Below are 19,007 nucleotides of genomic sequence, written 5' to 3' on the forward strand. Positions count from 1 at the left end.
CACAGTCAAAGGTGGGTAAGTTACCATGGAGATAAGTGTCCTTAATGAAGTATTGATTGCTTTTTGTCGCTGGTCAAAGTGTCCATAACGAGACTCCACTCCAACAAGCTTTCATCTACGTGTCAGTCAATGTCACTGTCAACATGTCATTACAAACCAAACAACCCAGAGGTGGACCCCCCCCATACTCCACACCCTGTTTCTCTCACCCAGACGTGCCTCTCTGCTCACTACCGTCCAGCTGCTGAGAGGCTGACCAAGGCTCTCACCTTCTCTCTCAGACTGTCCCCATTAACCAGTGTCATTGTGGCATCATTACTCACAAGTTTTAGATATATTTTGAACATTTTCATCATTTCAACATCATTATCGCTGTTGCATTAGATTTTTATAGTAATCAATTTTGGTAATAATGATACCTGTTGAATTAAACATTTTATCATTGTTATGATTTATGTATGAAGCGTCCTGGAGAAGAGTGGCTTCTCTCTGTTTGATCTCATCATTTTCAGAAGTGCTCACTGCTCACTAATTTGCTTTCCCTTTATGATTTATTGGTTCCTCCTCTCTGCTGGAAGTGGGATATATTCACAAAATGCATTAAAATATCGCCTAACCCCAATCTAATTTATTTACAATTTATTTTTCTCAGTTTAACAGCAACTACCCTGAACAGACAGAGATAAAACCATCAGCCTCAGTCCAACACAAGCCTCAGATCACTCTGACACCATGACTCCACATCACCACAAAGGCAGGATGAAGTGCTTTAGATAAGCCTTTATCCCCAGTGTAAAATAATAAAAGTGTCTAATAATTCATGAGTGTTTTCATATATTCAGCAGCATAGATCCCGGTGAGACACAAGCTGTCATGCAGGATCATAAATTAGCATGAATTAACTGCTTTACCCTGTGATGCTTGTGTATGTCAGGATGCGGCTGGCAAGGCAGAGTTGGCCGTATTTATAGCAGTTTCTCAGTGCTGTTGCGGATGCCTGCACATCTCTGATCAGCCTGTCCATGCAGAATATAAAAAAGCTGTGCATGTGCTCAACATTTCCTTCCTAACTGTACCTCTGTGTCCAGTTGTGGCACAGTAATCCTAACTAAAGCCCTGTTAACCTACCGCCAAATGCCCCCTATGTTCTGAGTGGACGTGTGTGTGTTGTTCGTTTTGACAGTGTCTAATGGTGAGAGTGCGTGGGCTTTATAGTCAGCGGGAGCTGGGAGCTCCACAGGCTTCACAGGGGTCCCAGAGTGAATTTATTACCTTTAAAAAGCTCATCTCCTCTCCTCTCCCCTACTCTCCTCTCCTCTCCTCTCCCCTCAGCTACTCTCCTCTCCTCTCCTCTCCTGTTCTCTCCTCTTCTCTCCTCTCATCCCCTCTTCTCTCCTCTCCTCTCCTCCTCTCTCCTCCTCCTCTCCTCTCCTCTCCTCTCTTCTCCTCTCCTCCTCCCTCTCCTCTCCTCTCCTCTCCTCTCAGCCACCTCCCGCTGGGCCTGTGCAGCCCTGCTGTCTGTGATGAAGTGTGGATGTGTGCCTCATCAGCATTATCAGAGCAATCTCAGGCCTGTCAGCAGCCCTCCCTCTCTCTCTCCATCATTCTCCCTCTCTCTCTCCATCACTCTCTCACTCTCCTGCTCTGACTCCCTCCATCTCTTTCTCACCATGTCTCTCACTGTTTCCTCTCAAAGCATGTTTCCTTCTTTTTCTCTTTCTCTCTCACTTCTCTCTGTTCATCTATCTCTTTGTGATCTCTCTCTCCAACCCCCCTCCTCTCTCCTCTCAGTCTTTCTTTCCCCCTGTTTCCCACTACTTCTCTCTCTATCTTTTCATCATTCACTCTTTCCCACCCCCTCTTGCTTATCTTTTTTTCCCGCCCCCTCTCCATCTCTCTCTGGGGTAATATATATAGCGCTCTTGTTTGATTATGGTGTGCAGCTGTTTGCATGGAGATGGCAAGAGAAGCTTGTCAAACTGAAGTGACATCAACTCAGTATGAGAGTCCCATCAGGAGAATGGCTTTCAGCGTTCAGCTTTCAGCTCAGCCAACAAATGTGATACCTGGTCAACAGCCAGTTAGACACACAAGCCAAGCTCACAGTATAACGTGGCTGCACGTCTGAAGACTATAGTATGCTAATATCATGGCTTCGCAACTTCAAGGAAGGTTATATAAACTAGGCTCTTCACCAAAAAGTTTTTTTTTCACCACATTCCACAACTCTCATGTCCATTTATTTTACCCCAAAACGTTCTTAAAGCAGATTGACAGTGGCTCAGATGGGCTTATCTGCCGGGATAAGGATAGAGGTAGTGTGAGGTGCTAGATTAGGCTTCGGTTACATGTGGTGCTTTTGTATAGTGAGTAGCACGGATATGGTATGACAGAATTAATTAGTGAAGTTATTCAGCAGGTTGTTGAAAATGAGGCCTTATGGACAAATGTCTGTCCAGGTTTGTGGACATTATTCTTTTTTTATTTGTGGAACAGATAACACTGACAGCACAGACAAATCACAAACTGCCAGATAGATTTATAGATTTATAGATATATCAGGCCAGATAGATTTATATAGCATCAGGACTTTCTCTGAGGCTCATCCACATGCTTTGCACGAGGCATTAACTAGTATAGACTGAGTATAGACGAGCTGTCCTGTGCAATAATACTATGTGCCAAGTAATAGTCTTATCTTTCTTCGTCCATTTCTTCTCCCTCAGGGCCAGGGAGATGGGAAGAGTGAGAGTTCTGATTGCAACACAAGAGAAAGCCTCCCAGCTGTCTCTCAGCATTTAGTATCATGACAAAACAGCTCCACATCTGCACAGATGTAAACACAGTGTTGTGGTTTAAGGGCTTCAGACTACACATGAAAAAATAATGGAAAACAGGCCTGGGTGTGGACCTGCTGACACCTACCCTGAAGACGCCCCCGCCTCCCTCCCCAACCTCAGCGTGCTTAGCTCTTGGCCATTGGTGTCTGAAGGATTGATTGACGCGACAGGTTTAAGCGATCTGATTGGACTCTGTGTGAGGGTGTTTACCAGAGCTGCTCATAAACAACATCAGGACAGAAGCATTATAATAAAATAATACCCATCGTTTCACTCTCACACAGGCATGCATACACACACACACACACACAGATACACACACACACGCACACCACACTGTGACACACACACACTCACGCTGTGACACCCCATCAATCTGACAGCAGATTTGCCTCCTAATCCGAACCAAACAGGATTAGTGTGCCGAAACAAAAGCCATCGCAGGCCAGCGAACAAAAGAACAGAGGCAGAGAGCGAATAATCTCTGTAATCTTAATGGCCGAGCGAACTTAAATCTCCTCAAAGCTGAGGATTAATTTAGGGCCGGCCACATTTGAAGAAAAACAATCCAACACGTCTTCATCACTGAGCTGGCCATCTCTCATTTGTCTTCCTGTCTGGCAGATACACACTCACACAAATGCATGAGCCCATGGACACACACACACACACACACACACATATACACACAGACAGACAGACAGACTTAGTTTCACACACACACACACACACACACACACACACACACACACACACACACACACACACACGCACAGACAGACAGATAGACGTTTACACACACACACACACACACACACACACACACACACACACACAACTACCACACCACTGAACAAGGGACAGAGCCTGACCAGAGGCTCCAAAGGCGGCTCCTGCATGGTGGGCTTCGGACATTGGTGGCAGCTCAGGTATGTGTGATGTCCTGCTGAGGAGGGGGGCTTGTTCCACACACATTTCAGCTGATCCCTCAAACAAGCCGCTCGTGTTGTCCTGCATCACTGAGCCTCAAGGCTGAGGGATCTTCTTAGTTCTGCACAGTAGCTACAACACACGCACACACCGACATCCACCCCCTCCACACACACACCTACATCTCCCCACAACCCCCATAAACATATACAGGATGTTGAGCACGCACACACACACACACATACACACACACAGAAGAATATGCACTTGCAGGCAGCAAACACTTAGATACATGAGTGTGCCCAGCCACATACCCACAAACACACACACACACAAAGAATCACACTGCTGCTCGCTTTTATTTAACTCTGCTTCAGACGGCCTTAATAACTTGTGCATATTCACCTACACGACTCAACGGGGTTTGGACAGAATCAACAGAGGATATGCACACACATTCACGTCCACGCAAAGCACAGCCATACACACCCAATGCTGAGCAGTGACTTGGAAATAAAAGGCTTTCGGAAATGGCCCCCTTTACCTTGGCAGCCATCCTAGTATTATTCAGATGAGCTTTGCTTCACGTCCAAGCAGGCGTAACTACACATGTGATGCCCCTAGAAACGCACTGAAATGGCTGTCCCACACCACACCATCAGCTGCCTAAAGCCTGGCCTCCCAGACACTGAAAACGCAAATTCAGCAGGAACTCTCAACAGTGTAATTTACCTCAAGCCTGAAATGCTGACAGACATACAACACCTAAACACACACACACACACACACACATGCACATGCACACACACAGACACGAAGAAACACACACACACAGATGCGCAGACTCTCTTTCTCATACACAAACACACACACACACACACACACACACACACACACACACACACACACACACACACACACACACAGACACAAGCACACACACACACACACACACACACACACACACACACACACACACACACACACACATACACACGCACAAAACACAAAAACAAACATATTCTCAAGACAATAAAGAATGCACTAAAAAAATCAGACAATTTTATTTGGAATTTCCTTATAAACTATGTATTATGTTGTATTTATAAAAAGTGCTATTTACTTTTCCATCTTATCAGATGTTGTCATAAAATGTAGATGGTGTCATGACTTGTGTTAGTCTTGAGTCAGTAGCTTACTTGAGGTACTGACGCACTGGAGAAAATCATAATATTATTTATGACTTACGTAAGCACACTGTAATAAGAACACTCAGTATGAAGTGGGACGGGGGGAAAAGTCTCTCTGGTTATGCAAGACCTGCTGGCTGGGTCTCACAGTTCTGTTGTTTTGTAGTATCTTCCAGTAATTAATCTGCATACAATTATTCCCTCAGCCAAGACTGATGCCTCCCAGACAGACTTGTCCACAACAAAGGTGCCCCTGCTTTACATCACGCTGTCTGGACACATCTCAGGCCACAGAGCACACCATTCTGTTTACATCACGCTGTCTGGACACATCTCAGGCCACAGAGCACACCAATCTGCTTTATGACCAGTGATTACAAATAATGAAGCAGCTTTCATATGCTCGGCCCACCAGCACACCCTGTCACAGGGAGTTTTGGATGTGTTTCTTGAGATGCTGTTTGAGCTGCGTGGTGCTCCAGGTCTGACACATGACATGTGGTCATCTCTCACAGGACCAGTGCCTTCTGAGGCAGCAGGTCGAAGATGTTTAGAAGTTCAGAAGTCAGGAGAAGCAAGCACGCATACCCCCACACCCACATCCTCACGTCACCACGACCGACTCCTCAGAGAGTGAGGCTTTACGACACTCACACATCACCATGGGCTCTGCATGCTCCCTCCTCTCTCCATCCATCCCTCTCTGCTCTGTCCTTAATTCTCCCTCCTCTCTCCATCTCTATCCCTCTCTGCTCTGTCCTTAATTCTCCCTCCTCTCTCTCCATCTCCATCCCTCTCTGCTCTGTCCTTAATTCTCCCTCCTCTCTCTCTCCATCTCCATCCCTCTCTGCTCTGTCCTTCATTCTCCCTCCTCTCTCTCCATCTCCATCCCTCTCTGCTCTGTCCTTCATTCTCCCTCCTCTCTCTCCATCCCTCTCTGCTCTGTTCTTCATTCTCCCTCCTCTCTCTCTCCATCTCCATCCCTCTCTGCTCTGTTCTTCATTCTCCCTCCTCTCTCTCTCCATCTCTGTCCCTCTCTGCTCAGTTCTTCACTCTCCCACTTGTTATGTTTTCCTCTCCTCATCCCAAATCACGGCATCTCTGGGGTGTCATGAAGGTGTTCCAGTCTCCCACTCCTCCCAGGATTCGGGACATCCTGTCAGGTCATTCAGCATGCTCTCTCTCTCTCTCTCTCTCTCTCTCTCTCTCTCTCTCTCTCTCTCTCTCTCTCTCTCTCTCTCTCTCTCTCACACACACACACACACAGCACAGACTGTCCATAAATAAACAGGCAAACATTCAAACTCAAACACAAAAAAACAATATCAACACTGTTTCCGGTTCTGTTTAAGGTCAAGGTGCTGTTGTCTTCTTAGCACAGTATTCAATACATTTATGCTGCACAACCGATGATTCTTGCACACTGAACTTGATGAGCTCAATTGCGGTGGTGAACCATTACCAGTGATCTTCCAAATGGTTAAAATGCACAGTGTTTCTGGTGAATGCATTTATAAAGTTCTCCTGAGATTTTTCTTCTGGTGGACAAATCTCCCCCTCCATGCATGCACACACACACACTCAGGCCATGTGCGTTCTTCATTACATACAGTTTCTCTTTCTAAGGAAATGGACTGCAAACACACATAGAGAGACAGAGTAGAAGTATTAAGTATATATACTCTTTTGATCCCGTGAGGGAAATTTGGTCTCTGCATTTATCCTAATCCGTAAATTAGTGACACACACACAGCACACAGTGAACAGTGAACACACAGTGAGGTGAAGCACACACTAATCCGGCGCAATGAGCTGCCTGCTACAGCAGGGCTCGGGGAGCAGTGAGGGGTTAGGTGCCTTGCTCAAGAGCACTTCAGCCGTGCCTACTGGTCGGGGTTCGAACCGGCAACCCTCCGGTTACAGGTCCGAAGTGCTAACCAGTAGGCCACGGCTGCCCCAAGAGAGAGAGAGAGCGAAAGAGAGAGAGAGAAAAAGAGACAGAAAGAGAGCGAGAGAGAGAGAGAAAGATGCATACGATATGATATAAACCATATGAATCGGACAATAGAACTGACACTATAGGTGTGTACACACTAACACCCCCCGCCCACACACACACACACACAGACCATGTGCGTTCTTCATCACATACAGTTTCATACAGTGTTTCTTTCTAAGGAAATGGATTGCGAACACACACAAAAACACATAGAGAGACAGAGAAAGAGAGAGAGATGCATATGCAGTCATATGATATAAAGCAATCGGACAAAAGAATGGATGCTATAGGTGTGTACACACCAGACAGAAACAGCAGACAAATTTACCACTGCATCCCCACACACACACACACACACACATCAGTGCACTTTTCTCATGTGTCACATGGGGATTAAGGCTGTCAAAATAAATTCCAATTAGTTTTTATTTTCTTTGAGGAGAAAGGGAGCTGGCACGTGGCCAGCGATCATAATCCTCCTCCCAGAAAAGTGTCACACTCAGACGTGATTGCAGCGATACGCTCTGCAGACCTGACAGGTAACACCACATGACACACTTAGCTCTGCAGACCTGTAACACTACATGACACACTTATCTCTGAAGACCTAGTGTGTGTTTATCTGGTGTGTAAATAAGCAACATTAAAAGAGGATGTCTGCATGCTTTGTACAACTAAAGTTCATAATTTGTGTGTGTCATGGTGAAAGGAGAACCAAAGACCATCACAGACACCTCCCTTAGCAGTGTTTTGATTATCAGTGCTGATTACACACACCACAGACATGCACACACACTGCCCATTTGTGAGTGAGCTCTGAAGGTGCTTTAGTAATACTATAAACAGCTGAGAACAGGATGGATGAAGAAGCAGTTTATGATGATGTTGTGGATGCTGAGATTTCCAAACCAGCCAGCACTGCTGAGGGGACGGGTGAATATGTCAACATGAGATCCAGCAGGTGGCCAGAAAAGCCTATTACATCAAATACTTCTTGATTAAATAAAGCTACAATTGTGCTGTTGTTTCAAGAGTTTATCTGAATAGTATTCCTTTACCATTGCAATGGTCTTGTAAAATATATACCATAAAATGCATACAGTACATTAGATCTTATATGTAAGATTGCATAAGCAAAGATTATGAATAATATAATAAACTTGCTAAGAATATGACATTTTGAGAAATTGAATGCATCTGTACATAGTTACACCTTGTTTACAGTTACAGTTATACTCTGTGTCTGTCATCTGGACTTTGAAGTACAGAAAAAAATATGGCTCATCTCTTCCAAAACCCTAGTCTGAGGCTAGACAAGTCTGCCAAGCCATGAGAACAGATCTGTTGATCATCGAGAGTGTAGAGGAACAAGTAATACTGAGAAAGATGGAGGCGTGTTTGTGTGTGTGTGTGTGTGTGTGTGTGTGTGTGTGTGTGTGTGTGTGTGTGTGTCTGTGTGTGTGTGTGTGTGTGTGTGTGTGTGTGTGTGTGTGTGTGTGTGCAGTGACGCTGGTAGATAATTTGGGCCCTATGACAGACAATAATTCTGCCCCCCGATATATATAGTATTGTCAGTGCTGGGCCCTTAGAAACTCCCCCCATCCCCCCTAGTGGTGCCCCTGTGTGTTAACATGTCACTCATGTTACATGTTAACAGGGAAATCTCTGAACACCCCCCAAGTGTTAGGACTCCCAACTGGGCCCAAGGGAGATGGGGAGAGTGCATGTGTGTGTGTGCATGTGTGTGTGTGTGTGTGTGTGTATGTGTGTGTGTGTGTGTAATCCATGTATCTGATCTTTATTGGTCCTGACTTTGTTGTCTAACTACTACAGGTGTACATTAATGGGCTGGGGAGATTGGGTTAGATTGGACTACAAAGCAGTGGGATGAACTGGACGTGGGTGAATGGTAGACCACTCCACAGGGTCAGTTAGATATTCATCAGCAATGGTTATAATATGGCTTCAACAACACTGTAGGATTAGTTATTACACTTGACTAACAGCCAACAGTTTTACTAATGTTGCATATTTACATTTTCATTTCAGGCCCGTGTTCTGGGGACCTGGACAGCCAATATGGAGAACTGTGTTATCAGCCCAAAATGCCGAATACCCCTCCTCCAATGACTCCATGACTATCCATGCAATGATTATTTTAACCCCATTTGTGAAAAATCAGCTAACTAATTCAGGAAGAAATTACTGTCCCACATTCTACTGTATTGTATAATAAAGGTGAGATATTGAATGTTGATTTAAAATAAATGAATCATCATTACATAACATTTGTTAATTTCTATTATTATTTAGGCGCTGGCTAAGGCACACACAATTACCTTTATTTTCTGTTTATTAAGAGATCTTTTTATGTTGTTACATGTGACACACATACTTATCAGACTGAAACTATATACTATTTCATTCCATTGCACTCTCATGCACTCTTGTGTTTGTAAAAGTAGTTATGCTGTCTGGTGTTTGTAAAAGTAGTTATAATCTCTGGTGTTTGTAAAAGTAGTTATGTTGTCTGTGTATGTGTGTGCTTCTAGGGAGAGAGTGCTTAGTAGAAATCACACTCATATTGTCCTATAGCGATTGTGTGAAGAATGTGTGTGTGTCTGTAAGAGACAGTAATTATGGGAGATCACTCATATTGTCCCATAGCGATTGTGTGAAGAGTGTGCTGCTAACATGTGGCTGTGTGTGCATGAGTCTGATGGTTTGCATTTGTGTAATCTGACACCTGTGAATATTTATGTGGATGAACGGAACACAGGCACACTCAGTGCATATCCACTGTTGACGTTGGGAGACTGAATCTTAGAGTGTTGCTCCTGTGTCCTAAATCTCTACTGAACATCATATCATACTCTGGTGGGCGAGAGGCCCTGAGCAACCACCTTACATCAATTATTATGGAACAGTAGTAATATGTACAATCTAATCAAAATATGAGCATATCATTACTGCATGAGTGTGTGTGCGCGTGTGTGTGCACACGCATATCCGGTGTGTGTGTATGCTTATCCGGTGGGTGTGCATGCATCTGGTGTGTAAGGAGTCGTATTAAAAGAACCTGTAACTGACAGGTCATCATCTTTGTATGTTTCAAAGGAAAAGGAAACCAAATATATATTCAAAAAAGGCACACCACAAGGTACCTACTAAAGCTTGTAGACCTGAGACAGACATGTTCATGTCAAGAGCTCTTTCCTGTGTCTGTATGCAAGTGTAGCAGGGCGGAGGTAGATGTTCGTATGTAAATAGTAGACTACGCCACCTGCGAGGGTTAGGCCCTCCCAGGAACTAATTTAGAAACCTTTTGGTCAGTTTAGACCCCATTGGGCACACAGGTTCGTAACACTTGAGACTGGAGACATGGTTCTACAAAGATGATAATTATAATTTATTGACAAATTACATACACTACAACAAACATCCAACCACAGGACAATTCGCATGGTACACAGGAACCAGCTGCACTCAGCTATTGCTGAAGGCCCTATAGGTCTAGAGTTACCATAACCTGGACAAGGAGCAGGGCTGTGGGCTTACCACGACCGACAGACGACACAGACACAGACGACACAGACACACTTTGGTTTTGGTTGGTGACCAGCTCGAAGTAGACATATACACACAATAAACAAACATTGGGATAAGGGCTAATTCTGCCAATCGCCCCAAACAGTAAAATCAAAGGACTACACAACACACTCTGGAGGAGTAGGAACACTGTACAAGTATAAGACACAACAGTACTATAAAACCAGCAGCAGGAAACAGGGCGACAGCATTGGGTGGCGTGGGAGAAGCAAGCTTGGTCAACCACAAGTTCTGGGTTCGCCGAAGTAGAGTTGTCCCCTGCGTGTGGAGGAGGGGCACGGCCACAGCTCTACACTGACAAACGAGCAGGGAATTAGGGACGCTAGCAGACAATGGGGCACAAACAAAACATTAACAAACACTCGGGGTGAGGTTGCCTACCTGAATTGGATAGGAGGCTGCCTTACAGTAAGCAGAGGCTTGAATCAGAGCAAATTACTCACTGCTGAACCACGAGACAAACGTACTACAACGCAAAAGAAGGAGAGTAGATGTAGCGCAAATAATGTGCTGAAGTCACATCATACAGATTTAAATAATCTCTTACTTCAGAATTGTTCCTCAAACACCCAACAGGACAGCACTAGCCCAAACAGGACAGCCACTAGCTACCAAACTACCACTACCACTACCACTACCACTACCACTACCACTACCACTACCACAAATTAGGTTCTCCACAACAGGTGGAGAATTGGGAGACATGCAGTCAGCTGCCTTGATATAAGGTGGCAGGTGCCACCTGGTAATTAGCAAGATGGTCTTCAGCTAATCAACAATTAAGACGAAAAAAGGGGCGGAGACCTATCCTGCTACACAAGAAATGTCATATATGTGTCCCCTAGTATGCTACTCTGAGGTTAAAGGAGAATTCCGGTGTGATATTGACCTAAAGTGTGTTGAAACATGATACATGATACATGAGTGTGAACGTATGTCTCATAGCCCATCTCGGCTTGTCCCCTGCACTCCAAAATCTGGCGCTAGTTAGCCGATGCTTCCAACAGCTTTTTCAATAGTGGCAAAGATAATGAATGCGTAGCAAGATGGGTCGTCCTAGTTCATGTCTATGAGGGCAAAGTGGAGTTCAGTCAGAGACGGGCTCTGGTTCAGTTCCCGCCTGCACAGGGGCGTGTCACTGACGTATGACTTACGTTTGAACGCCTCGGTTCCACGCCAGACAAGCCGGAGTACAAAATAAACTTGGTGTACACCTTCATTAATGTTGTACTTCTTGATTAAATAAAGCTACAATTGTGCATGCTGTGCTATTGTTTCAAGAGTTTATCTGAATAGTATTCCTTTACCATTGCAATGGTCTTGTAAAATATATACCATAAAATGCATACAGTACATTAGATCTTATATGTAAGATTGCATAAGCAAAGATTATGAATAATATAATAAACTTGCTAAGAATATGACATTTTGAGAAATTGAATGCATCTGTACATAGTTACACCTTGTTTACAGTTACAGTTATACTCTGTCTGTCATCTGGACTTTGAAGTACAGAAAAAAATATGGCTCATCTCTTCCAAAACCCTAGTCTGAGGCTAGACAAGTCTGCCAAGCCATGAGAACAGATCTGTTGATCATCGAGAGTGTAGAGGAACAAGTAATACTGAGAAAGATGGAGGCGTGTTTGTGTGTGTGTGTGTGTGTGTGTGTGTGTGTGTGTGTCTGTGTGTGTGTGTGTGTGTGTGTGTGTGTGTGTGCGTGTGTGTGCAGTGACGCTGGTAGATAATTTGGGCCCTATGACAGACAATAATTCTGGCCCCCGATATATATAGTATTGTCAGTGCTGGGCCCTTAGAAACTCCCCCCATCCCCCCTAGTGGGGCCCCTGTGTGTTAACATGTCACTCATGTTACATGTTAACAGGGAAATCTCTGAACACCCCCCAAGTGTTAGGACTCCCAACTGGGCCCAAGAGAGATGGGGGAGAGTGCATGTGTGTGCGTGCGTGTGTGTGTGTGTGTGTGTGTGTGTGTGTGTGTGTGTGTAATCCATGTATCTGATCTTTATTGGTCCTGACTTTGTTGTCTAACTACTACAGGTGTACATTAATGGGCTGGGGAGATTGGGTTAGATTGGACTACAAAGCAGTGGGATGAACTGGACGTGGGTGAATGGTAGACCACTCCACAGGGTCAGTTGGATATTAATCAGCAATGGTTATAATATGGCTTCAACAACACTGTAGGACTAGTTATTACACTTGACTGACAGCCAAAACAGTTTTACTGATGTTGCATATTTACATTTTCATTTCAGGCCCGTGTTCTGGGGACCTGGACAGCCAATATGGAGAACTGTGTTATCATCAGCCCAAAATGCCGAATACCCCTCCTCCAATGACTCCATGACTATCCATGCAATGATTATTTTAACCCCATTTGTGAAAAATCAGCTAACTAATTCAGGAAGAAATTACTGTCCCACATTCTACTGTATTGTATAATAAAGGTGAGATATTGAATGTTGATTTAAAATAAATGAATCATTACATAACATTTGTTAATTTCTATTATTATTTAGGCGCTGGCTATGGCACACACAATTACCTTTATTTTCTGTTATTGTTTAAGAGATCTTTTTATGTTGTTACATGTAACACACATACTTATCAGACTGAAACTATATACTATTTCATTCCATTGCACTCTTGTGTTTGTAAAAGTAGTTATGCTGTCTGGTGTTTGTAAAAGTAGTTATAATCTCTGGTGTTTGTAAAAGTAGTTATGTTGTCTTGTGTATGTGTGTGCTTCTAGGGAGAGAGTGCTTAGTAGAAATCACTCTCATATTGTCCTATAGCGATTGTGTGAAGAATGTGTGTGTGTGTCTGTAAGAGACCGTAATTATGGGAGATCACTCTCATATTGTCCCATAGCGATTGTGTGAAGAGTGTGCTGCTAACATGTGGCTGTGTGTGCATGAGTGATGGTTTGCATTTGTGTAATCTGACACCTGTGAATATTTATGTGGATGAACGGAACACAGGCACACTCAGTGCATATCCACTGTTGACGTTGGGAGACTGAATCTTAGAGTGTTGCTCCTGTGTCCTAAATCTCTACTGAACATCATATCATACTCTGGTGGGCGAGAGGCCCTGAGCAACCACCTTACATCAATTATTATGGCACAGTAGTAATATGTACAATCTAATCAAAATATGAGCATATCATTACTGCATGAGTGTGTGTGCGCGTGTGTGTGTGTATCGCGATATATCCGTGTGTGTATGCTTATCCGGGTGGGTGTGCATGCATCTGGTGTGTAAAGGAGTCAGTATTAAAAGAACCTGTAACTGACATGTCATCATCTTTGTATGTTTCAAAGGAAAGGAAACCAAATATATATTCAAAAAGGCACACCACAAGGTACCTACTAAAGCTTGTAGACCTGAGACAGACATTTTCATGTCAAGAGCTCTTTCCTGTGTCTGTATGCAAGTGTAGCAGGGGGAGGTAGATGTTAGAGTATGTAAATAGTAGACTACGCCACCTGCGAGGGTTAGGCCCTCCAGGAACTAATTTAGAAACCTTTTGGTCAGTTTAGACCCCATTGGGCACACAGTTTAAGTAACACTTGAGACTGGAGACATGGTTCTACAAAAGATGATAATTATAATTTATTGACACAAATTACATACACTACAACAAACATCCAACCACAGGACAATTCACATGGTACACACAGGAACCAGCTGCACTCAGCTATTGCTGAAGGCCCTATAGGTCTAGAGTTACCATAACCTGGACAAGGAGCAGGGCTGTGGGCTTACTACGACCGACAGACTTTGGTTTTGGTTGGTGACAAGCACGAAGTAGACATATACACACAATAAACAAACATTGGGCTAATTCTGCCAATCGCCCCAAACAGTAAAATCAAAGGACTACACAACACACTCTGGAGGAGTAGGAACACAGTACAAGTATAAGACACAACAGTACTATAAAACCAGCAGCAGGAAACAGGGCGACAGCATCGGGTGGCGTGGGAGCAGCAAGCTTGAAGCTTGGTCAACCACAAGTTCTGGGTTCGCCGAAGTGGAGTTGTCCCCTGCGTGTGGAGGAGGGGCACGGCCACAGCTCTACACTGACAAACGAGCAGGGAATTAGGGACGCTAGCAGACAATGGGGCACAAACAAAACATTAACAAACACTCGGGGTGAGGTTGCCTACCTGAATTGGATAGGAGGCTGCCTTACAGTAAGCAGAGGCTTGAATCAGAGCAAATTACTCACTGCTGAACCCACGAGACAAAGCGTGCTACAGCATAAAAAGAAGAGAGTAGATGTAGCATAAAATAATGTGCTGAAGTCACATCATACAGATTTAAATAATCTCTTACTTCAGAATTGTTCCTCAAACACCCAACAGGACAGCACTAGCCCAAACAGCCTACTGCTCCCACACCACTACCACAAATTAGGTAGAGAATTGGGAGACATGCAGTCAGCTGCCTTGATATGTGGCAGGTGCCACCTGGTAATTAGCAAGATGGTCTTCAGCTAATCAACAATTAAGACGAAAAAAGGGGCGGAGACCTATCCTGCTACACAAGAAATGTCATATATGTGTCCCCTAGTATGCTACTCTGAGGTTAAAGGAGAATTCGGTGTGATATTGACCTAAAGTGTGTTGAAACATGATACATGATACATGAGTGTGAGCATTATGTCTCATAGCCCATCTCGGCTTGTCCCCTGCACTCCAAAATCTGAAGCTAGTTAGCCGATGCTACCAACAGCTTTTTCAATAGTGGCAAAGATAATGAATGCGTAGCAAGATGGGTCCTAGTTCATGTCTATGAGGGCAAAGTGGAGTTCAGTCAGAGGCGGGCTCTGGTTCAGTTCCGCCTGCACAGGGGCGTGTCACTGGCGTATGACTTACGTTTGAGCGCGCCTCGGTTCCACGCCAGACAAGCGGAGTACAAAATAAACTTGGTGTACACCTTCATTAATGTTGATTTTCTCTCAACTGGAGGGGTCATACTATCACGACATTCTACTGAAATATGGAGGAGGGTTTGGAGATCATGATACCATGTCCGAAATGTGCATCCATTGCTCAGAAAAATAAGGCTTGGACAAATTCTGGGAAATTCTTGGATTCTGCCATGGACCTCAATGTTAAAAAGAGAGCCTGATCACTGCATAAGTAATGTGGGGCGTGTACTGCTACCCTATTTGCATAAATTTCCAGGAACAGAAATGGCTCTATCGTAATCAACCATCTTTGATAGTGGTGTAATCAACCATGCAAATAAATCACTGTTTTACACCATTTACGAGGCTCAATGTATCTCCACACTTCATTGGTAGACTTCCTAGGGCCATGACATTTAAAATAGACATTGAGAACTTTGAAAAGCCAAAAATAATTCATGGAAATGCATGGATTCCAGTCACTGCTACTGGAAGAAACTGGAATCCATGCATTTCCACTTCATTTTTGGAATCTGATTCTTTATCATACCTGTTCATTCTTATTTCGACTTAACGAGACTAAATTCAAGATGGCTGCAAACACTAAACTTAGAAGATACTGTCTGCATAAATCATCTTGTAAGTAAACTACCAGTGCTTTTCAAAGTTCTCAATGTCTCGTTTGAAATGTCAGGGCCCTAGGAAGTCTACCAATGAAGTGTGGAGATACATTGACATTAAATGGTGTAAAACAGTGATTTATTTGCATAGCCCGATGCGAAGCACCACCATTGAAAAAGCTGTTGGTAGCATCGGCTAACTAGCACCAGATTTTGGAGTGCAGGGGGCAAGCCAAGATGGGCTATGAGACATACGTTCACACTCGGTATCATGTTTCAACACACTTTAGGTCAATATCACACCGGAATTCTCCTTTAACTCAAGCAATGAGGTTAAACAGAACAGCAGATCTGGTGACCATCGAAAGTGAAGAGGAACGAGTAATACTGAGAAAGATGGAGGTGTGGTTACATGAATATGTGTGTGTGTGTGTGTGTGTGTGTGTGTCAGTAATACATGTGTCTGATCTTTATTGGACCTGACTTTGTTGTCTGACTATACTACAGGTTTACATTAATGGGCTGGCGAGATTTGGTTGGATTGGACTACAAAGACATACGGTCTGGACGTGGGTAGAGCACTCTCCAGAGGGTCAGTTATAAATTCATCAGCAATGGTTATAATGGCTTCAACAATACTGTAGGACTATCAGTTATTACACTTGACTAATAGCTGAACGCTTTGCTATATGCTGCATTGAAAATTCCTTTCAATTTCAATTTCAGGCCCGTGTTCTGGGAACCTGGACAGCCCAACAGCAACACAGAGAATTGTGTTCTGTCCAGCCCAAACGTGGAGGACCCCACCTCCAACTGGCATGACTATCCATGCTCCTCTACGTTTTACCCCATTTGTGAAAAATCAGCTAACTAATTCAGGAAGAAATTACTGTCCCACATTCTAAGGCAAGATAATGAATGTTGATTTAAAAGACATGAATAGGGCCCCAGCCGTGGTGCGGCTGGCTGGGGCGCCTGCACCATACGCCGGCGACCCGGGTTCGATTCCCGCCCCGTGGTCTTTTCCGGATCCCACCCCGACTCTCTCTCGCTTCCTGTCATTCTCTACTGTCCTGTAAATTAAAAAGGCAAAAAATATTAAAAAAAAAATTAAAAAATAAAAGACATGAATAGCCCTCTGTGGACTAAATCATTACATAACATTTGTTATTGTTTAGGCACTGGCTATATGGAACACACAATTACCTTTAGCCTCTGTTATTGCTTAAAGGTGCAGTCAGGAATTTTAAGTAGTTATGTTGTCTTGTGTTTGTAAAAGTAGTTATGTTGTATTGTGTTTGTAAAAGTAGTTATGTTGTCTGGTGTTTGTAAAAGTAGTTATGTTGTATTGTGTTTGTAAAAGTAGTTATGTTGTCTGGTGTTTGTAAAAGTTTAGGTTGTCTGGTGTTTGTAAAAGTTTATGTTGTCTGGTGTTTGTAAAAGTAGTTATGTTGTCTGGTGTTTGTAAAAGTAGTATGCATCACCCTGAAGTCTCCTTTTGCAATGCAGCTTGAATGTAAGTTGCTACTACTGTTTAGCGCAGCCATATTTGATTTCAAAGCTATAGCATCATCCACTCTCGTCGCTGATTGGCCCTACTTTTATGGGGTCTGATGGAAATGTTATGTTGTTCCAGAGACTAGTACCTCCCTGAAAGGAGATCTAGGTGGGTGTGGCCAGGCTACTGTCACTTTCGTGCCTTATTGCTTAATTGTTAAGGTCAAGATCCAATAAATGGATCTTTTAATAATAACTCTTGCATTGTACATCCAACTTCACTCAATACTGTACTCACTTGTATCTGCCTGATGAACAGTTCTGGAGATATCCAGAGAAATGTTGTGCTATATAGAGGTAGGGAGAGAGATGTGTTCTGTAGGTGTACAGGAGATGTAAAGAGTGTAAGTGTGTGTAAGCTGTAGTGCACTAGGCTCATTAGTTGTTTGCAATACTCTACGGACAGAGAGATGGTGGACTGCTGTTGAGGGCCAGGAACAGGCCACAAATTGGTAACAGCAACGGAAACTGTGTGTGTGTGTGTGGGTCACACTACATGGCACACTTAGCTCTGAAGACCTGTAACACTACATGACACACTTAGCAGACACATGATATGGGGGGCATGGGAACTAGGATTACTTTAATGGTAGAAAAAATAGTACAGAACACAAGTTTCCAGGGATTGTACAACACTACTGTCTTTATACAAAAACAAATACTCCACCGGGGTGTTAAGGAGAAGCAAACATTCTATCTCTCTCTCTCTCTCTTTCACACACACACACACACACACACACATAGGGGTGTTCACACAGGCACATACATTCACACAGACATTATGCAGACACATCTAAATACAGTCACAAACCCACAGCAAATATGATACTGCATACATAAATAAATATAGACATGAAGTATATACAGGAATTATTACATAAATGCATAGCAACAGATATTTTCTACAGTAAATTAAGCACATATAAAACTTTTTTTTTCCATTTCGATAAGTGATTTCAAAAGTGGGAGGGGCCACGCAGGGTAAGTTGCCATGCCAACAGATCACTGGGAGGGTTGGGGTGGGGGATGTCAAAATCATGCACAACCATTGGACAACTACATCAAGTCAGCCGCTTTTTCACTCCGCCCTGACGAGCGCTCTGCTGCATGCAACGCCTGGTCTTCAAGATGTCCTCTGCACAGCGTCTGGTCAAGGGACAAGAGTCAGCTAAGTGCTGTTCAGTTTCCACACTAACTCAATGGTGGTGGTGATGGAAGGGGTGGGGGGGGCACACACACACACACACACACACACACACACACACTTGCCTTTGCCTTGCACACACACACACACACACACACACACACACACACACACACAC

This window comes from Alosa alosa, chromosome 23 (genome assembly GCF_017589495.1).
Source record: "Alosa alosa isolate M-15738 ecotype Scorff River chromosome 23, AALO_Geno_1.1, whole genome shotgun sequence".
Taxonomy (NCBI): Eukaryota; Metazoa; Chordata; class Actinopteri; order Clupeiformes; family Clupeidae; genus Alosa; species Alosa alosa.